The following is a 23,825-nucleotide window of genomic DNA, read 5'->3' on the forward strand; positions in this document are numbered from 1 at the left end:
CTAATTTGCATCCAGCATAATCTGAATCAGAATATCCTATTAATTCAAAGTCACTGGTCCTAGGATACCAAATTCCTACGTTTGTTGTTCCCTTAAGATATCTAAAAATCCTTTTGACTTGAGTCAAATGGGATTCTTTAGCACAGGTTTGGTATCTTGCACACATACTAACTGCAAATAAGATATCAGGTCGGCTTGCAGTTAAGTAGAGTAGACTGCCTATTGCACTTCTATAATACTTTAGATATACTGGTTTTCCATTTGGGTCATTGTCTAAGATTGTGTTTACTGTCATGGGTGTTTTTATTTCTTTTGTATTTTCCATTCCAAATTTTTTAAGTAATTCTTTAGTGTATTTATGTTGATAAATGTAATTTCCTTCATTTGTTTGTTTAATTTGTAATCCTAGAAAATATGTCAATTTTCCTACTAAACTCATTTCAAATTCTTGTTCCATTAGGTTGATAAATTCTTCTAAAAAGTCTGAGTTAGTTAAACCAAATATTATATCATCTACATATATTTGTGCTATAAATATGTCATTTTTTAGTAATTTAACAAACAAGGTTGGGTCAATTTGACCTTGGTTGAATCCTTTGGATGTTAAGTAAGATGTTAGCCTTTCATACCATGCCCTAGGTGCTTGTTTAAGTCTATATAATGTTTTCTTTAATTTAAAAACATAATCAGGATGTTCTAGATTTTCAAATCCAGGAGGCTGACCTACATAAACTTCTTCTTTTATTAGTCCATTGAGAAAGGATGATTTAACATCCATTTGATATAGTTTGAATCCCTTATGGGCTACATAACTTAGTAACATTCTAATGGATTCTAATCTGGTTACTGGGGCATAGGTTTCATCGTAGTCAAGTCCTTCAACTTGACTGAACCCTTTGGCAACTAGCCTAGCTTTATTCCTAGTAATTTCCCCAGATTCACTTAATTTGTTTCTAAATACCCATTTTGTTTCTATTATTTTCTTATCTTTAGGTGGTGGTACTAGATCTCAAACTTCATTTCGCTCAAATTGAGCTAGTTCCTCTTGCATAGCGATGATCCAATCTGGATCAAGTAGGGATTCAGCTACAGTTTTGGGTTTAATTTTTGAAATCAGGGAAATTTGACTTAGGTTCCTAAAGGATGATCTGATCTGAACCCTTAGGTCTGGGTCACCAATTATTTGATCAGTTGGATGGTTAGGGTTGATTCTTATAGCTCTAGGAGGTTGATTTGCTTGAGTGTGTTCATCTTCTTCATGATCTAGGGATTGATTGGTTTCTTCAGAATTATTATTTTCAACAGGTTGAAGTTGAGTTTGTTCTTGGGTTTCTTCAAATTTTACATTTGTGGTTTCCTCGATTTTTAGCGTAATTTTATTATATATTCTGTAACTCCTACTGTTTAGAGAATATCCTACAAAAATTCCATTTTCTACTTTAGAGGTAAATTTTCCTAAGTGTTCTCTAGTATTTAAGATGTAGGCTGGACACCCGAATACTTTAAAATATTTTATGTTGGGTTGTTTGTTATAAAATATTTCAAAGAAAGTTTTATTATATCTTTTATTTAATGTTATTCTATTTTGCACATAGCAGGCTGTACTTATAGCTTCTGCCCAAAAATATTTAGGTAAGTTATATTCATTTAACATAGTTCTAGAGGCTTCTAGTAAAGTTCTATTTTTTCTTTCTACAATTCCATTTTGTTGGGGGGTTTTAGGACACAAAAATTTGTGATGGTAGCCATTCTCAAGACAGAACTTGTTGAAATTATGATTTTTAAATTCTCCCTCGTTGTCACTCCTAATTCTTTTAATTTTAATATCTTTTTCGTTTTCAATTTGTTTGCAAAAGTTTGCAAAGATTTCAAAAGTTTCGTCTTTATGTTTTAAGAATTTAACCCAAGTAAACCTAGAATAGTCATCTATTATTACTAAGCAGTATAAGTTTCCATTTATGGATTTGACCCCATGGGAGTCAAAAAGGTCTAAATGTAGAAGTTCTAATATCGAGTAGGTTTGTGGTTGATTGGTTGGTTTGTGAGTGGATTTTGTTTGTTTACCTTGTTGACAAGCATTACATATGGTTGAATCTAGGTTAGGTAATTTCGGTAAGCCTCTCACTATTCCATTTAATTTGCTTATATTTCTAAAGTTGGTGTGAGACATTCTCCTATGTCATAACCAAGTCTCTTCTTTTTGTGTTAAATAACACTTAATTGAAGAGGTGGTTAAGTTGATAGCATAGATGTTGTCTTTTCTAAAACTTTTTAGGCTTATAGTAGGATTATCTAGATGTTTGATTAAACACTCTATGGATACAAATTTAACCTTATACCTAGTATCACACAATTGACTTATACTCAAGAGATTGTACTTAAAATTCTCGACAAGTAGAACATTTGTAATTATGAAATCTATTTTTAGTTCAATATTACCTATTCCGATCACCTTGAGTTTGCCGTTGTTTCCAAAGGCAACTGTTCCTAAGCTTTTGTAGGTGAGTTGAGTGAACTTGGTGTGATCTCCAGTCATGTATTTGGAGCAACCACTGTCCAAAATCCACTTGTTTTCCTACAATGAGTAGGATTTAAGGTTAGTCTTAAAAATAGTTTTTCAGGTTAATTTGGTTTTAAAATAATTTTTAAAATTATTTTTAAAGTTAATTTAAAATAATTTTTAAAATAGTTTTTAAAGTTAATTTAAAATAATTTTTTAAAATAGTTTTTAAAATTAATTTAAAATAATTTTTAAAATAGTTTTTAAGGTTACTTTGGTTTTAAAATTAAAAATAAATTAATCGTAATTCATTTTAGTTATTTAATTCGAAATTTGATTAGTTCAAAATTTAACTTAACTAATTCAATTCGAAATTTAATTTGATTTGAAATTTAATTAACTTAATTTGAAATTTAATTAATTTATTTAATTCAAAATTTAATTTAATTAATTTAATTCGAAATTTAATTTTAATTAATTTAATTAGAAATTTAATTTAATTTGAATTTTAATTCAAAATTTAATTTAATTTAAATTTTAATTTTAATTAATTTGATTTGAATTTGATTTTGATCCTTAGTCATCTCACCCGATCTAAGTTTTCAATCAGGGAATCCTATAATTTTGTGAGATGAATTGGATTTTTAATTATGGAGTTTTGGTTTAACTTGTATTAGATTCAGGTTTAGCTTTGGTCTCTACAAACAGGCATTCTTCGGATAAACTTCTAAGCTTGGTGAGTCACATGGACGTCATTAGAAGTAACCAACCTTTCGAGGTTTTCCGAATAGTCCTATCCACGGAGCTTAGTACTAAACCTTGGTCTAACTGGTTAGGATTCATTTAAGGGTAGCTTCGGTCAGTTCCACTTGGCCAAATGCACCAGATCGAAACCATATCTTTCTAGACATGAGATGCCCAAGCTTCCCTAACGTACTATCATCCAAAAACTTCACCAGTACCATGATTCAAGTTAAACTTGGTCTCTTTTTAACTAATCCTAATTACCCTGCCGGGTTAGTTTGTTTAGGTTACCCTATCGAGTAAGTTAGTTTTGGAGGTGCCAGCTATTCTGGAGCCTCCCCTTGAATTATTGGCCTTTAATTTAAATTTTCTTTTTAGGTTTGTGTCAATTCCTTTTATAGTTATAATTAACTTGGTGATAATTTATATTTTGTTGAGTTTTAATATTTTTAAATTTTGATTTCTTTGATTTGTGTTTTGGTTTTTGATTTAGTTTATTCGAGTTTATATAATATATTTTTTCTTTAGGTATGTAATATTGATTAATTCCTACTTGCGTGGTCAAACACGCTTTCGGAACCCAAGCTTGATTAGTTGATTTGTATTGGGTTATTAATGACTTAAAGGTTTTATTTGAGTTCGACTTGTATCCAAGTCCAGTTTTATTATAACATGCTTTTTGATTGTTCAGGATTAAGTCTAGATTTTTTGATCTTGTAGTGAATTTCTCTAGTATTTATTTTAAGTTATTAATTTCTGATTTTAATGATGAATTCTCTTCAAGTATTAGATCTTGAGTTGGATTTAAATTTTTTATTTGTTCCTTAAGGTCTTGATTTTCCTCAAGGAGTGATTTGTTTTGATTTTCTATTTTAATTAACTTACTATTTAAGCAAGAAATAATTTTAAAGAATTTTTTGTTTAAATTAAAATATACCTCATTCGGGCCTTCGGAAACGAGTACGGACTAGTGGCTTGATTCGAGTTCAGACCCGTCTTCATCTTCCGACTCGTCTTCTGTTTCAGCTTCGCGGGCCATCAGCGCGAGATGGCTCTGGTGTTTCTGCTCTTCTGCCTCCGATTCATCCGAGGAGTCGTCCCACGTTGCTTTGAGGGCCTTCTTTTTGGTTGGCTTCGGTTTGTCGAACTTCAGTCTTGGGCATTCGTTCTTGTAGTGCCCCTTTTTATTGCATCCGAAGCACGTCACGTTCTTTTGTTCCGAGGGAGAACTGATCTTTTGAAGGTCCTTCTTGCTGAAACTTCTTTTTCTCCTGGTGAACATTTTTCTTACCAGGTTCACCAGGTGTTCTTCGTCTTCGAAATCTTGATCAGAATCTTCTTCAGATTCAGGCTTGCTCTTCTTTTCTTTGGATGAGCCTGCAAATAAAGCAATACCTTTCTCGGCTCCAGCATTAGTTTGTTCATGTAATTCTAACTCACAGAAAAGCTCGTCTAATTTTAACTTAGATAGATTTTTCGAAATTTTGTAGGCATCTACGATTGATGCCCACAAGCTATTACGAGGAAAGGCATTTAGTGTGTACCTTATTAAATCTCTGTTTTCCATCTGGTGGCCTATCGCGTGGAGTCCGTTGAGGACGTCCTTGATTCTTGCATGCAGTTGACTTGCCGTTTCCCCTTCCTGCATTTTTATATTAAATATTTTATTTAAAAGTAGGTCTCTTTTTGTTACCTTCGCGTCGCTTGTTCCTTCGTGCAACTCGATCAGTTTGTCCCATAATTCTTTAGCATTCTGATGTGGTCCGACACGATTCAGCTCTTCTCGTGTTAGGCCGCAATGTAGCGTGTTGATTGCCTTGTTTTCTGTTGATGCCTTTTTCCTCATGTCCGGAGTCCATTGTTCTGGGTCTAGTGGATTTCCGGAGTTGTCGACTGGAGTTCGGTACGCCTTTATGACGCTGAACCATTGATCGTAGTCTGTCTTTAGGTACACCTCCATTCTTTTCTTCCAGTACGAGAAGTCATCCCCGTTGAATAGGGGAGGACGTACTGTGCTAAAGCCTTCTAGTTGAGACATCCTGCACACAAGTAAACAACAAAAGAAAAATATCCCAAGACTTGGTCTTGGATTAGCAGTGCGGAAAAAGATTATAGCAGTATCTAAATTAGTGTTGCACCAATATAGATTTAATTGTGACGACAAAAAAAATTCCAAATTAATAATAATAATATCAGATTAGAATTAAGAAAAGAAACAGAAAAAAAAAAAAAATTTACCCCCTGTCTGATTGGTGGTTGCACCAAATCAGAGCGGTACCTGCTCTGATACCACTTATTGGATTGTGAAACGTCGATAGAGGGGGGGTGAACATTGATTCGAAAAACAACGAGTATAAAAGAGTTAAGCGCAGCGGAAATAAAACAGCTTAGACAGATGAACACGATGTTTTTTACTTAGTTCGGAGCCTGTGACGACTCCTACTCGAAGGTCCGTACTCCTTGAGTACTTTCGTTGGGCAATCACTAGCAGTTCGAATATTATTACAATTTAAAGTACAGAAATTCTAATGAAAATAAAACAAATACCGACAAGAATTAAAGATGAGGAAAAGAGCGTATTGTCGGATCTTCGTTAGCGTCGCAGGAGCGCAGAGCAGTAAAGCAAGCAGTCTAAGAGTTCTGAGTTGATTCTGATCTCTGCCTCCGCCCCATCTTTTATATGAAGCTCGGGGCGCCCTGGATCCCTTCCAGGCGCCCTGGTGAGACGTGGCAAGTCCAACCAGCGAGCTCCAAGTGGTGACGCGCGGTCAGGATAATTTTTGCCTCCAGGGCGCCCGGACCTCCGGGCGCCTGGACCACCTTTTTCCAGCGAACAACTTTCCTGCAAAACAAGGTTAGTCCGAGACAAATAGATCCTGCAAAATAAAGTGTTAGCACAGTTTATGAGTTTAGTATAAGAAGTATGACTTAGCAAAACAGAGTATGACCTAGATTCCGTCTTTCCGAGACCGGAATCTAGTCACGATCTCAACTTAGATATCCGAAATGGATCTAAGCCGGATCGACGCCTAATGTTCCCTTCCCGGGAACACGTCCTCGCAGTCACTCCCCTCCAGTGACTTGCCTTACTTACCTGCCAGACGTCCGGTCATCCCTTCGACCCGTTTGGACTTCTCGCCAGCTATCCGGTCAGCCCGTCGACCTAGCTGGACTTCTCGCCAAGCGTCCGGTCAGCCCGTCGACCCGCTTGGACTTCTCGCCAGCTATCCGATCAGCCCGTCGACCTAGCTGGGCTTCGTGCCAGACATCTGGTCAGCCCGTCGACCTGTCTGGACTTTTCCTGCACACTCGATCAAAGTGTTTAGACAACAACAAGCTAACTTAACCTGATTTGTCATTCATCAAAACCTGGGTTAAATCGTTAGTGCAAACCGCACCAACACACATAATCTGAAATAAATAGACTGGATGTTTACAAGATTCTTTTATAATAAAGTCCTGGACTGAATAATAAATTGCACGAGCACATAATGTTGCACCAAATAAACAGACCGAATCTTTATAAGCTTCTTTTATAATAAAGTCCTGGACGGAATAATAAATCGAACGACCATATAATGTCGCATGAAATAAACATACCGGATGTTTACAAGATTCTTTTATAATGATGTCCCGAACTGAATAATAAATTGGACGAGCACATAATGTCACACGAAATAAACATACTGGATTATTTGGGGACCTCAAATCTGTACAGGGTTTAGAGTCATTATTTGACTGGATGGAAAGTTTAAAGGCTTGGTTCGATTGTACAAGGTTTAAAGTCGGGTTCGACTGTAGAAGATTTAAAGTTGAGTTCGATTATGTAAGGTTTAAAGTCGTTGTTCGACTGTATAGGATTTAAAGTCAATTTTGACTATGTAAAGTTTAAAGTCACTGTTTGACTGTATAAAGTTTAAAGTCAAGTTCGACTATAAGGTTTAAAGTCGAGTTCGACTATATAAGGTTCAAAGTCGAGTTTGACTGTATAAGGTTTAAAGTCGAGTTTGACTGTATAAGGTTTAAAATCGAGTTCGACTGTATAAGGTTTAAAGTTGAGTTCGATTATATATGGTTTAAAGTCGAGTTCGACTATATAAGGTTAAAGTCAAGTTAGACTGTATAAGGTTTAAAGTCAAGTTTGACTGTATAAGGTTTAAAGTTGAGTTTGATTGTATAAGGTTTAAAGTCGGGTTTGACTGTATAAGGTTTAAAGTCGAGTTCAACTGTATAAGTTTTAAATTTGAGTTCGACTGTATATGGTGTAAAGTTGAGTTCGACTGTGTAATGAAAACTTGATTGCTTGGGAGCTACATTAATTTTCCAGATAATTCACCTACATTCTCATTAAATGTATGAAAAATGGAACAACATATAAGAGTAAGTCACAGATGTACTTATCAAATTCTATAAGGCTAGAGATGATTGGCACTCTAGGGTCTCTCTAAGTTTCTTCCCTTTATATCTTGGAGATAATAAGAACCTGAGGCGAGTTTTTGTACCACCTAGTATGGTCCTCCCTATTGTGGCTCCAGCTTATTAATATCCCCGACCACTTTATGTGTTTCCAGACTAGGTAGCCTACTTGAAAAAATCTAGGGAAAACCCTAAACTAGGGATCATCATCATATAAACGTCTCTGATCGGATTCCACCCCAATCTCGACCGGGACTATAGCCTCACTATTGTAAACCAGCTAGAAAGGAGTTATACCTATTGATTCTTAAGGAGTTGTACGATATGCCCATAATACATTGGGTAATTCATCCATCCAACTACCTTTAACGTGATCTAATATAGTCTTAAATCCTCTGATAATCTCTCTGTTTCTCACCTCAGCTTTGTTGGTGCAGCGGGGTCGGCAAGAGGGGAGGGGTGAATTGCCTGCAAATAAAGAATACCCTCCTCAAGACTTTTCAACTCTTAAATGATAGCAACAATAATAAAAACAAAATTAATTAACATAAAAATAGGAAGGAAGACTTAGCAGTTGACTTGGTTACAACCAAGAGGGTTGTTAATCCAAGGCGGTGGAATAGCGCACTATCAATCTCCTTCTCTGAAAGCAGAGAAGCCTTTTACATACCAAAAGCTCTTACAAGTTTCTAGGAATTGAATATATAGTTGAATAATTAATTTCTTAGCTCCAGGGACCTTTATATAGCTCCTGGAAACTCTATCTCGAGTCTTGAGGGTGCCTCCAAAGGAGTTGAGGGCACCTCCAAGAGGTTTGACCGGATAAAACTCTATCGGATTATAAACAGCCACTTTGGCCAGGTCGAAGGTGCCTCCAATGGCCTTGAAGACGCCCTGGACAAGGTTGAGGGTGCCTCCAAGGCAATGAAGGTGCCTCCAAGTCTGCAGGCAGCGCAAGCGCCTTCAGCACTTCGTTGAAGGCGCCTCCAGCTAGCTTTTCCAGCTCTTTTTGACTTGTTTTCTTCTTCCGATGCTCTGATTGCTTGGGTGATTGCGGCCAACCGAAATAGGGCTCACCCGAACCCAATTTTCGACCTTCTCCTCGAGCAAGCTTCCGACCCAACTTCTCATCCCTCGAACACCGCGCACGTTCTTCTCGTCCACCGGTGTACTCTTCCGCAGCTCTCTCATCCTTGGGACGCACCGAGCCCGTCGGCTCTCTTCCCGTGCCATCCTTCTAGCTAGCTGCGTCTTCCACTCGATTTCCTGCGCTCCTAAGCTCCTGCACACTTAGACACAGGGATCAAATAACAAGCAGGACATAACCTAACTTGGTTGATCACATCAAAACAATCACGGGGTCCAACAATCTCCCCCTTTTGATGTGCATCAACCCAAGTTCAAGTTAGAGAAAAATAGACAAACAGTAATTTATAGAAATTACTAAACTAGCAGTTTAAGCATAAAGATTACAATAATAGAATTTGCAACACTAAGAAAAAGAATTTTTAATTTTTAACTCTCCCTAAACTTGTTCCTATCTCTCCCTCTTTGATCACAACAAAAAAATGGGGCATCATTTTCAAGGAGAAGTTTTCTATGGAAAAGTTCAAGTTTTAAAAGAAATCATTTTCAAAATAATTTCTAAGTTAAAAAGAATTAAATAAAATTTAAAATAAATCAGTTTCAAAATAATTACCAAATTTTAAAGATTTTACAAACATAAATATTTTTGAAATTTTTTCTAAGTAGAAGAAAAATTTTAACTTAGGCAATTTTTAAACAATTTTGATAATTTCTTTTGAAAATTTTCTAAGTGAAACTTAGGTAAGATAATTTTCTGAAAAAAAAAATTAAACAAAAATTTCTAATTTCAGAAGAAATTTTAACTTAGGAAAAAAATTATTTGAGAATTTTTCTAAGTAAAAAATTATTTGAGAATTTTTCTAAGTAAAAATTTTATGCATGAAACATTTGTCTAAGTATAAAAAAATTTTAAAATGTTTTAAAAAAATTTTAAAGAATTATTTAATTCTAATTTTAATGCTTCATCAGAAAGTTAATTAAACATTTTATTTCAATATTTTGGCTTCCAGGTCGTGGCGAGGCACTAGGCCTTCTTGGTTATTGGAGCAACAACCACTTTCTTATACAAAGCCTCATAAAGAAATTTTAACATTTAATTTTCTCGCTGAAAGCTTTAACTCAAAAAAAATTAGCCTAAAAAAGATTTTGGAACCCAGTAAAGGTTCCTTCCTACTGGATTAATCAAGAACTTAGGAGGTACATAACTTTTGGAAACTTTCCTAAGTTGTCCCTGATGTTTTCTAATATACCAGTTTAATTTTCCATATAACTTGAGTTTTGATTTTGGAAATTTATTCAAGCATGCATAATCATTTTTCAATTTTTCAATTTCTCATTCTCTAATTTTAAATTATCATACATTTCTAGTGGGAATACCTTTGCTAAGTTTAACTTCAACTCATTATTCTCCTTTTCTAATTTAACTAAGTCTTTAGTGAGAACTTTTATGAATTGAAAGGACTGCTTGGGAGTTATATTACGTACCTCACTTACCTCTATTTCTGATGCTCTCCCTTCATCGTAGCTTTCTTCTTCTGATGATCCTCCCCCTTCATCTATGCTCATCTCCGAGCTGGTTTCTTCGAAAAGATGGTTGGCCATCAGTGTTAATCCCGAGAATGCTTCAACTTCTAATTCTGAGGATGACGATTCATCCCATGTAGCCTTCAGACTCTTGCGCTTTGAGGATGTCGGCCTTTGAGACTTTTCCTTGTCCCTTTTCTTTAGTTTTGGGTAGTCTTCCTTGATGTGCCCTTCTTCGTTGCAGTTGTAGCATCGGACCACCCTTTTATTGCATTGTTGTTTCCTTGACTGCGATATAAATTTATTAGTTTTAATAAATTTATTTAACTTCCTTACCAATAGCGCCATGACGCTTCAGAGTCAGGATCATCCTTTTCGGCTTGTAGGGCAATATTGAGATTTGGCTTCTCTACTTGTTTAGGCTCTGCAATTCGAGACTCATGAAGTTTAAATGTAGAAAATAGATTTTCTAAAGTACTTACCTCAAAGTCCTTAGAGATGTAGTATGCATCTACTAAGGATGCCCATTTTGGAGACCTTGGGAAGGCGTTGAGCACGTACCGAATCGAGTCTTAGTTTGTTACTGATTCTCTGTATTGGTGAGGGAAGCATCCGATGATCAAACCCAAGTTTTGATAATGGAAAAGGAGTCAAAATTAAGCTTATTTTGTGATCTAACATGTCTGATAGAGATTGTAAGAAAGTCCTAAGTGTTCTTAGGCAAAAGTCCTAGTTGCGGTTAGGCAAGGTGAAAACCTTAGGGGGTTGTAACCCTAGGTGGAGGAAAATTCTAAGGGGTGGTAACCTTAGGTCTTAGGGGGTGGTAACCCTAGGTGGAAGAAAATCCTAAGAGGGGGGGGGGGGGTAACCTTATGTCCTAGGGGGTGGTAACCCTAGGTGGAGAAAAACCCCTAGGGGGTGGTAACCCTAGGTGGAGAAAAACCCCTAGGGGGTGGTAACCCTAGGCAAAAAGTCTAGTCGGTCTGGAGGATCGGACTGGCATCAAATAATCTCTCCTGAGGGGAGTAGGTGAGAACGCGTTCCCCGCAGAGGGAACAGTAGGCGTCGGGTCGACCAAGGGTTTCCGGTCGAAAATCCGAAGCCAGACTCGGACATTCCGATGACTGACGATCACGTGATTTATCATGTTTATACCTGTTCTAACTTTGTCTTGCAGGGTATGTTGTTGTTTTGGGACTAACGTGTCTTGCAGGTACAAAAGGAACAAGCTAAGCCTCGGATGAATAGTGTCCGAGGCACCTCCATGGAGCTTGGAGGCGCCTCGGGTACAAAACAGAAGTTGGCTGCAAAGAGGAGCTAGAGGCGCCTTGGAGCAGGACTTGGAGGCGCCTTGGACTGGCCATGGAGGCGCCTCAAGCAGGATAAGCGACGAAGGTTTCTGCGCTGATCCACGCGGCTGACTCGGGAGGCTTGAAGGCGCCTTAGATGAGGTTTGAGGCGCCTCAAGCAGGCTATATAAGGGGACTCGAACAGTAACCTTAAAATAAGAACATACAAGTGATCTAGCTATTATTCGCTACTCAAGAGACGCCCTGAAGTGTTGTTACAAGTACCCGACAATCCGAAGCTTTGTTTTCTTCATCTCTAGTTGTCGGTATAAGTTTTTGTTTCAATACATTTAATTGTAAACACTTATTGTACTCTTATCGATTTTATAGTTGTTGCCCACCGAAAATCGATCAACGATCGCGCCCTAGGCTCCGAACCAAGTAAACCCTTAGGGTGCATTTGGTTCAAGTTATCATGTATAACCTTGGTTATGTGATTACCAGGTAATCACATAACCAAGTTTATGGGGAATAAAACATAACCAAATGTTGTTTGGTTCAATCTAGATAATGTAACAAAAACATGTTTGTTTGAAGGTTTTAATGAATAACCTAGTTTAGTATTTTACAAGATTACCTTTAGTTACAAAACCAACTCTACATAATAATAATAATAATAATAATAATAATAATAATAATATTCAGACTCTATTCTATTTTACTATATTTTCACGTTTTTTATTTTTATATATATTTTTATTTTTTATTTTGTTTTTTTATGATTTTTAAATTTTATTTTTTAAAAAATTTTTAAGTTTTTTTAAATTTTTTTTATTTTTAAGGGTTTTTTACATTTTTCTATTTTTTATTTTTTTAATGTTTTTTAACATTTTTTATTATTTTTTTATTTTTTTTACGTTTTTTCTATTTTTTTATTTTTTATGTTTTTTTGTATTGTTTTAATTTTTTTAATGTTTTTTTGTATTTTTTTATTTTTAATGGGTTTTCTATTTTTTAAAATTTTTCACCATTTTTATTTTTTTATTATTTTTAATTATTTTTTATTTTTTAAAATTTTTTTACATTTCTTTACATTTTTTATTTTTTTATTTTATTTTTTATATTTTCCATTTTTTTATTTATATTTTACCTTTTTTCACATTTTCTTTTATCCGAGGGTATTTTGGGTAAACAAAATTCGATAACTCTGGAATAAAAAAAAACCTCAGTTTTTCGAGATTTTTCGATTCCTGGTTGCATGCCCCTTTTGCTGACGTGTCGAGCATGGAACATTACTCGGGAATCATCGATTACTTAAACCACACAGAATTTTTGTTAATAACCTTGGATGGATAACCAAGGTTATCAAGGATAACCCCCAACCAAACGCACCCTTAGTGTCTTTCTGTGTGTTTGGTATTTCTTTCTATTCCGCTGCTTACTCGTCGAGTTTTTTGAATCCGAAATGCGTGAAAGTCATGAGCGCTATTCACCCCCCCCCCCTCAAGCCAATCTCGATCCAACACTCCGAGGTTGTTCAGTTGCGTTATCAGCTCCTTAATTCTCGCTTGAAGTTGTGCTTCCTTTTCGTCGTTGTTCATCCAGAGATTAGTCAGCTGAGTCCGGAGGATGTCCCATCTTGCTAACTTTGCTTCCCAGAGGTCTTTGGCGAAGTCATAGGTTCCGATCTGACTTACCTCCTCGGACGGCAGAACGTTGAGTAGGTGAAATTCCGTCTTTCCGTTGGCCATGAAATCGGCTTGCTCCTTTTTCATCCATTGGTACTCTTCTTTATCTTTTGGGGTTGAAAAATCATATTTCATAGTTAATAAAATATCAAAATCCATTTTGAAGAATACCTCCATTCGGCGCTTCCACGTCGCAAAGTCTCCGCCGAATTTCGAGGGATGAATGCTTGTTCTAACCATCGTCTTGATCCTTGTGCTTCAGTCGGTGGTCAGTCCTTCTGAGGTGGTCTAGTTCTGATACCACTTGTTGGTGCAGCGGGGCCAGCAAGAGGGGTGGGGTGAATTGCCTGCAAATAAAGAATACCCTCCTCAAGACTTTTCAACTCTTAAATGATAGCAAAAATAATAAAAACAAAATTAATTAACAGAAAAGCAGGAAGGAAGACTCAGCAGTTGACTTGGTTACAACCAAGAGGGTTGTTAATCCAAGGCGGTGGAATAGCGCACTATCAACCTCCTTCTCTAAAGGTGGAGAAGCCTTTTACACACTAAAAGCTCTAACAAGTTGCTAGGAATTGAATATGTAAGATATCACAAAATTAAATAATAAATGTTATTGGACGAAAAATCTTATTGGATTTTTCTAGAATTTTTAGAAATTTTTCGGGATTTAAACGGGTCTGTATGACTCATTTTGAGGGGATAAATCGTGGGGCTTGTGGAGACCTATTTGGGATACCCAAAATAAGTGGGAGTTGATCGAGGAATTAACTTAGTAATTAATTAAACTAACCTAAGTTTTATTAAGCTAGGTTTATAATCATTCTCCTTTAACCCGATGCATCTCTCCCGACCCCCTCCCCTCGGTCCCCATCGCGCGATCTCCAGCGATTAGGCATCGATGCCGACGGCCATCTCCTCGCGCTACCGCCTCCTCTCCACTCTCCCTCCTTAGGGGTGGGATCTTCCTTCCTCTCCTCTCATTTTTCCTCTCTCTCGATTTCTCTCTTGTGCGCGGATGACCCGATGCCAAAGGAGAGCTCCCTCTACCCGTGATTTCTGTCCTCATCGAGTCACCGGAGGAAGAGCCGCCGGACTTCGATGGTACCAGCATTGTCCAGATCATCTCCGACTGAGCGGTCGGCTCTTTGGCCAATTCTTGTGCGTGGTCAATGGGAGATTGACTCTAGGGCACGGTGAAGGATTTGATTTGCGTCGTCCCGAATTGATCGAGCCCCTTTTAGTTTTCCTCCTTGATCTGTTCACTGGAGGGCATTGTCGATCGTCACCAGCCAAGGTGGATCGCACGACATCGGCTGTAGGTGATCAATTAAGGTAAGGCTTTGTTTGGAAATGCTGTGAATTCAAGAATTCTTGTGAATTGGGTTTGTTTGTGGTATTGTTTCTGATTTGGACTAGAAGGAGGCTTTGGATTCACATACTGGTGGAATGCTCCTTTACCATTCGCGGCCCTCTCCAATTCTTCCGGCTGGGTTCTTTGGTAGCTGTTGGGAGAAGTGGTAAGGGTCTGTTGAGGTAAGATTTGATCTGTTTATTAATGGTTCAGCTATTCTTTGCTGTACAAAATCTAGTTTTGGATTGTTTTGGAAGGATAGGTGTGTGTGTGCCCTTGTAGCTTATGGACAGGGAATCATGGTGGTGAGCTGCTGTATTGCTACTAAAATCTCACGGTAGGTGATTTCCAGTGAGGTATTTCTACTATTTTCATTAGTATATGCTAGGTTAGGTGGTCTAATGGGTTGTAGGGTTTTGTTATTCTTGCTTAGATTGATTAGTGAGAATTAAGGAATCAATTAAGATGTGGATTAATAAGGATATGTAAGATGAATTATGTTGGAGTTTGTGATTGACTGTGCTTGACGATTTGGTTGATAGGTTGATTGGATAATTATCGAATTGGGAGGTATTGTTATGATGTTGGATAAAATTAGATTATTGTTTTGAAGGAGTTTTGGAGATGTATCATGTATAACCTAATCTAATTAGGTTATATTATGATTAAGGTTAGTTGGAGGATTAATCCATGATCATGTTTGATTAGGGTTATCCTAATTAGGTGGGGGAAAGTTGTTTAGTTATTTATTTCATATGTAACTAGCTAAATACATTATATGATTGCAGGACTTTGGTTTTAGACGAGTGTCTCGACGTGGGATTTCCGGATCACGATCGACAGATTTAAGGCGAGTATTTCTTCCTTTGCCTCTATGTAGATTTTCTTTGAGCTTAGTGCGTGGTTGTTATTTGACGGATTAGGTTACTTTACCTTATATCGTGTTCGTTTGCTGTTTTTCCTGCTTGATACCTTTGCTTGAGCTTAGAGATGTTCTATTTAATTCATATATAGTCTCAACTCTTGATATCTACTCTATTGTGATTATACGTATAGAGTATGTCTTGTAGGGATTGTCGGGTTGTTGGTATTACCATGCTGATTGGGTATATGATGTAGACTGTACATAGGTGGATATGTGTTATAGGAGTCATCTTGTTGACCGTGCATTTACATGTGGTGTCTACATATGTATTTGTCATGTACTTTTGGAGGAGTTGTGTTGATTTTATGTTTGGGGTATATACACCTGTCTGTTGTATTTTTACTGGAGGATACATGTTGATTGTACTTATATTTTGTGTACATGTATCTGGTGGGATTATTGGAGATTTTTGGTTGATCATACATGTGTAGTGTGTACATATGTTTGGTGGGATACGTGGAGGTATCATGATGATTATACACATGTTGGAGGTATTTATGAGGTTTGGGGTGTTGCATGGATGATGATTATATATATATATATATATATCATGTTCATCATTCATTGCATCTGATGACCATTGTCTCCCTTGTAGTTGAGAGAGTCATTAGTTTGGTTTGGCGCCGCACACTCAGCTACTCATGGGTAGTGGTAGCTGGAACAGTTGTCGCTCGTCCTGTCGAGCCACCCGGTCACGAGGTTTAGTGAGATCCGGCGTTGTGAGCAGTCAGGGACCCTGATGCTATGTAGCTTGATAGCTACTAGTGGACTGATCGCCTCGACCACTATATAGTGGGCTGGAGGGTAGTACAGTTGTCACGGACCCAAGCCTCTCGGCCATACTGGGGTCGCGGTGTCTGGAGAGGTGTCGGGGTGACCATGGAGCATGCATACGCAGTTATTATTCCTGCATTTGATGCGCGGTGCATCTGCATTTGCATACATGCCTAGTTGATACTAGTTGCATGTGATTGTCGTTGTTGCACTTGATTGAGATATGGTTGTTGCATTTGGTTGTCATGCTGCATACATGTCATTTATTTTACATGTATATGCAGTCGTATTTATATTGCGCAGGTGTCACGGGTTTGTCTGTTGCAGATCCAGTGAGTTTACTGATCATTGTACCATGTGTCGATTCCAGATTAGGTATGTATCTGTCATTATGTTAGTTGTGGTTTGTACAGTTTATATGTCAGGTTATTATGTCAGTTATGTTTAGGTGCATTGATTATGATAGTATGATCATGTTCTTTATTCCCTACTGAGACTGTATACTTGTGATCTCCATGTTTGTTTATGGACCATGCACTATCTTGTCTATTACCCGCTGAGTTACCTATACTCACCACCGCATGTATACATTTATATTTTCAGGTAGCTTGTAGATGGTTGGTGTCGCTCGGAGTATCCTGTCTGCCGGGTCCTACGTCACATCCGAAGATCGAGCTTGTTTTCTTTTGTATATTCTTTTCTTATTTTTGGCATTGTATTTGTGTATAGTCATGTGGCTATCTTATGGTTTTGGTGTTGTATTTGTGTTTAAGCCGTGCCGACATGCATTGTATTTATTTGTGTTGTGTGGGCTTTCCTTCGTTTTTCCGCTGTGTTTTAGTACAGTCGTGTGGGCTGTTTTATATATGACTGCGTGATTGTGATTGTTTCATTCCAGCCGAATGGGCTGTTATTATAACTGCGTGGTTATGTATATAAATATTCCAGCCGCATGTGGCTGATGTATTTTGCTTGTATGGATGCTTCAGATTGTCACCGGTACAGGGGAGATGTTGCCGGATTTTTGTCTGGCAGAGACTCCTTTGGGGGCGTGACAATTCTTGGTATTAGAGCAAGTTTACGATACTTGCTATATATTCTGGATTTTTGAGATTTATCTGATACCAATTTTTGGTATCAGAGCAAGTTCGATGCCTGTTATTCGTGCTTTTTATGTTTTGTTATTCGATTATTTTTTTTTGATCTGACTTTTCGAGCTTTGGGACCAGGCAGCAGCAGGGCATCTCCAGGCTATGGGAGGTATGTTTAGATACTGTGATCATACATTTCTGTTAGTATATGTATTGTTGTCCATGATAGTTAGTTATGACATGTGGTAGTACTCTTTTGTTAGTACCTGTCTAGTTGCTTGTATCATGCATTTCATGTGTTGGGTCAATCACTGATCACGGTTGACCTACTGGGGATCAAGGATTACAGTCTCAGGGGATTTCCTCATATCATACTACTAGTAGTTTTAGTGTCTGTTTCTACTAGTTGGTTGAGAGTCAGAGTCACATATGTTAGTTAGAGTCCTAGAGCTAATCATTTGATTATTGTATTATGGACTTGTTATATCATATTCTTATATATAAATAAAGGCATTTATTGTTTTGGTTATTATACTTACTTGTATTGGTGTCAAATAAACTAAGTATAATAGCGTCCTTGAGTAGAAGGTTCTCACCTATATCAATCGGTTAGTTGAACCGATAGTGAGATGATATAGGGAACACTACTTTTAATCATTCCTAGTCGAGTATTAACATTCAGGGACAATGTTAATGCAATAAGACTAGCATGTAGGTCAACTCGATGACTTGATCTCACAAGTCATGGATATAGAGATATCAAGTTGACACAAGGGTATGCATTGGAGAATGTATACTAAATGACCCGCCATGAGAAAGTATCATGGATCGTTATATGAGTGTCATATACTTTCTCATGTGGCTATTAGTATGACTACTAGTCCTTAGACCTGAAGTCACCATGGTTCCCTACATAAGGAGTTATGTACTTTGGTTTCATCAAACGTCATCCGTAACTGGGTGGACTATAAAGGCGATTACTGGGTATGTAACGAATTATGCAGAGGGATGTGAGTGATGTAGATGGGATCTATCCCTCCTATATGACGAGAGCGACATCGATATTCTTGATAGAGTAAGACCACGAAGTGCATGGTCATGCCCAAATGAGTCAATATGAGATATTGAGCTCATTTGATTTAGTGAGTCTACTTGGAGTTCAAGATTTAGATTGATCAGAGGATGACACGGTCTATACCTCACATTGATCAATCTAGATGTCTAGGATAGAAGGACACTTGTCATATATTGTGAGGAGTCATAAATAGTAGTCACAAGGTGATGTTGGATCTCAATATTCTTGTAACTTGGGTAGTAATGATGTGTTGCTAGATACCGCTCATTACTTATGCTCCTAAATGGGTTTAGGGGCATTACCAACGTTACAATAACCTATAGGGTCACACACTAAGGATAATTAGATGGAAATTAGGTTCATATGATCAACCAAGAGGATTAGATTCATTTGATGAATCAAATTGGATTAAGAGTAATCCTAATTGGGCTAATTGAGTTGGACTCAAGTTAATTCATGTGTTCAATAAGTCTAATTTATATTATGACTCATTGAATCAATTTAATTAAATGAATTAGATTCATTATATTAAATTGGCTTGAATTAAATGTTTGGATTAGATCAACCATGAGAGAGATTAAGTCAAGTTTGACTTGACTTGAGAGGAAGAGGAAGAGTCAAGTTTGACTTGACTTTATGCCACATCATTTGTGACTTGGCATTAAGTGGGCAATGATGATGTGCCACATCATCATGTTTGGCACATGTGTGTGCCACCTCATGGAGGTTACATATTCCCTCTTTAATGGCCACTTAATGCAAAAATGGGGGTTACATTTGTGAAAGTGGTCGGCCACTTTTGATGGGTGGAGAATGAATTTTTCATTCAATTGAATTCATTCTATCTTCTTCCTCCTTGAGCTCTCTCCTTCTCCTCTCCCTCTCCTCCTTCTTGGCCGAACATCCTAGGTGCCAGCACACCTTTGTTTGGTATTTTCCATCTAGTGTGTTCGTGTGGATACACATAGAGAGTTGTCGTCTATCTTGACAACTAGAGATCCGGCATCTCTTTGGAAAGTTTTTCGAAAGTTTTCCTTTGCACGGATCCGGTGGCTGGGGCTTTCGGGGTTTTCGCGACGTGAAAAAGCGGTTTTCACGGTCCAAAAAACCCAACAACATACCAGTATCTATTATTATTAGCTGGATAGTGGATGGTATCTATATGCATATGTTGACTCAGTTTGTATTACTCCGGTTGGTTAGATAAGTTAAGGATTGATTTACCTGATCGACATGTGCAGTGGTGGTTTGATTTATCTTAGTTGGTTTTCTACTCCTGTTGTTTTGATTAGTAGACTATTGATTTACTCATGTTGGTTAGGTTAGTAGATTGCCCTCGTTGACTTGGGTAATGGTGGATCGATTTTACCTTAGTTGCCTTTGACGAGGATTGATTTACCCTTATTGGATCAGTTAGGAGATGATCGATTTATTTTGTTGGTTCGATCATTAGGGACCGACTTACTCTATTTTTAGAGATTCCTATCTTTGGGATACTCGTACTTGGTTAGATATTTTGGGAGACATACTTGAGTACATGACTTGTACAGTCATGGGAAGGACTGGGTTAGGCGTATACCATTGTCGGCTTAGTCAGCCTGTAGAGGATTGTAGTATCCTATTCCATGGGGACTTTGATCATGGACTGTTTGTACCTGATAGGATGACTTAGAAGGTACATTCGGATAGGATACCTCCATTGATGTGGAAAAGTGTAAAGCTACCTACTTAACACTTATGAGATACAGTCGTTACTAGAGTGTATAATTTGGAGAGTACATTGGGATATATGATTTGTACTGACATGAGAGAGTTGAAGTTAGCTGCTTAACCTTTACGTGACCCGGTACCACGTGAAGGAAGAAGCAGAGAATGTTTTTGGAGATCAGGTCATCACTTAGTGATTTCCTTGAGGTGTTTGGAGAGAGAGTAGTTCTCTATCTCTTTCGGGAACATGGTGGTTTATAAGGCGAAGAGACTCGCCTAACGTTGCTCTATTGGAGATCCTGATTTATAGACCGATTGGATATGGTTACATATCCTTGATGTACCTAGAGATTTACTACCCGTAATGATATGGAGAAGGTGGTATTATTTGATTATATTAGGAGGTTTGAGGAGCAGAGCGTCGATTGACAATTATTTCAACTACCTATTTGGTGATAGTGCTTCTTTACCTTTGTGTGCATTGCTCGATACTGGAGGTTGCTGAACCTCAGGGTGGAGCAATCATAGTATGATGGAGTACAAGACAATGGTTAGACGACTCAGCTAACATTGTCTCTATCAAGTGGCTCAAGACCTTGACCACGTGATCATTTTGCCAGGTCTTGTAGTCTATATCTCATATTAGAGGGTTTGACCTTTTATCGATATTTGTCGAGGGATATTTATAGGATGATTATGAGAGTTGTGGAGATATCTTCTTGATGGGTGGACTCTTAGTCAGCGGGTTGTGTGACACTTTGACTTTGGATTGACATTCCTCTACTGTAGATATTTGATTTTCAGAAAGGATGAGATGATGAGATTTGGCAGACCTTTTTGGATACGTTTAGTTTGTTGGTAGTGGGGGTTGAAGGTTGGATACTTTCATTTGACTCTATCTTTGTTTAGGAGACTATCTGGTATGATTGATTGATGTTGAGGATGATTCTGATTGATGGTTATTGGGAGATCAGGTGTGGTGATTTGTTGTCTTTTGATGATCTATTATTTGGTGTTTGATATTGATAGTGGCATGGAGTGTAGTATGCCTGTGATATATATTGATTTAGTGATTTGTAGTTGGTGATTAGATTACAGATTTGTTGTTGGTGATCTTATGGTTGAGTGAGCCTATTGTACGTATATTCTGATACTTTGGTGTTACCATTTAGGCATACTGTGCCCTAGATGTTTCATGGACGATGTTATTGTTAGTTAGAGCCCTATAGCCAATCATTTGATGATTGTATGGACTCATTGTATCATATTCTTGTATATTAATAAAGGCATTTGTTTGGCTATTATACTTATTTGTATTAGTGCCAAATAGACTAAGTATAATAGCGTCCTTGAGTAGAAGGTTCAAACCTATATCAATCGATTAGTTGAATCAATAGTGAGATGATATAGGGAACACTACTCTAAATCATTCCTAGTCGAGTATTAACATTCAGGGACAATGTTAATACAATAAGACTAGCATGTAGGTCAGCTCGATGACTTGATCTCACAAGTCATGGATATAGAGATATCAAGCTGACACATGGGTATGCATTAGAGAATGTATACTGAATGACCCGCCATGAGAAAGTATCATGGATCGTTATATGAGTGTCATATACTTTCTCATGTGGCTATTAGTATGACTATTAGTCCTTAGACCTGAAGTCACCATGGATCCCTACATAAGGAGTTATGTACTTTGGTTTCGTCAAACGTCACCCGTAACTGGGTGGACTATAAAGGCGATTACTGGGTATGTAACGAATTATGCAGAGGGATGTGAGTGATGTAGATGGGATCTATCCCTCCTATATGACGGGAGTGACATCGATATTCTTGATAGAGTAAGACCACGAAGTGTATGGCCATACCCAAATTAGTCAATATGAGATATTGAGCTCATTTGATTGAGTGAGTCTACTTGGAGTTCAAGATTTAGATTGGTCAGAGGATGACACGGTCTATGCCTCAAATTGATCAATCTAGATGTCTAGGATAGAAGGACACTTGTCATATATTGTGAGAAGTCACAATTAATAGTCACAAGGTGATGTTAGATCTCAACATTCTTGTAACTTGGGTAGCAATGATGTATTGCTAGATGCCGCTCATTGCTTATGTTTCTAAAGGAGTTTAGAAACATTGCCAACGTTACAAGAGCCTATTGGGTCACACACAAAGAACAAGTGGATGGAGATTAGGTTCATATGATGAACCAATTGGATTAGGTTCATATGATGCACCAAAGATTGGATTCGAATTAGACTTATTGAGTTAGACTCAATTAGATTCAATTGTTGAATGAGTCTAATTTAAATTTGATTCATTGAGTCAATTTATATTAATGAATTGAGATTCATTAAATTGAAATTGACTTGAATCAAAGGTTGGATTTAACTCAACAAGGAAGAAATTGGTCAATTTTGACTTGACCAAATGGAACTTGAAACATCAAGTTTGACTTGATGTATTGCCACATCATAAGGATGACTCATCCTTGCCACATCACCTCCACCTCATGAGGTATGCCACCTCATGAGGTATGCCACCTCATGGGGGTTACACTCTTCCCTTGGTTTTAATGTGGTCGGCCACATTAATGAAGGGGGTTACATTGTGTGGCCGGCCACACTAATGGTAGGGGGTTTTGATTTTGTGGAGTTATGTGTGTATTCATTCTATCATCTTCTTCCTTGCTTCTCCCCTCTCTTGGCTAGAGGTTGCCGTGACTTCCATGGTGAGGAGAAGGTGGTTGAGTGAGTTAATCCAAGAAGTCCAAGAAGAAAGGTAATATTTTTAGTGGAGTGTATTGTATTCTCTTCTTTGCTTTCCTTTCTTCTTCCATTCCCATCCGAGAGCCCTAGAGAGAGTGCTAGCACACTTGGGGTCTTTCTTCTCCATCCTTGAGTGCTAGAGAGTACTCCTTGTTCGTGTGGATGTCACTAGAGAAGTATCTATCTTGATACTTTGGAGATCCGACACGTACCTTGGACAAGCGGGATTTTGCGAGGGCACGCATCGAAGGTAAAATGTTTTCTTTGTAGATCTACTGTAGATCAAAGTATTAAAACTCGTACTCATGTTTTCCAAAAATTTTCCTTGCACGGATCTACGGCTTTGGGTGATTCGGGGTTTCCGCGACACGAAAAGCGGTTTTCGCGGCCCGAAAAACCCAACAATTATGATATATTCTTGATCCGAGGAGGATCACATACACTATCTTCGCATAGTTCTAGAGATGTTTCGATGGGAACATCTACATGTGAAGTTTAGTAGTGCGTATTGTGATTATTTTCTGCGAGATTTCTAGGACACGTTGTCTTTAGTAGAGGGATATAAGTGGATCCGCAGGAGTTGGAGGTTATTACCAGTTCGGAGTAGTCGTAGTCTATACAGGAGACTCGTAGCTTCCTTGGTCTAGCTAGATATTACCGGAGATTGGATGAGGGTTTCTCTAGCATTGATATGTCGTTGATTGGACTGTCTAGGAAGGGAATAGAATTTTCCTGGATGGATGCTTACGAGATCATTTTTGAGAGTTGGACGAAAAGTTGTTAACAGCACCGTCTTAGTTATGCTTTCTTGTGTAGACGGATTTGTACTCTACACAGATGTATCGTACCTAGGGTTTGGTGCAGTTTCGACGTTG

Source organism: Zingiber officinale, chromosome 7A, assembly GCF_018446385.1.
Source record: "Zingiber officinale cultivar Zhangliang chromosome 7A, Zo_v1.1, whole genome shotgun sequence".
Classification (NCBI taxonomy): Eukaryota; Viridiplantae; Streptophyta; class Magnoliopsida; order Zingiberales; family Zingiberaceae; genus Zingiber; species Zingiber officinale.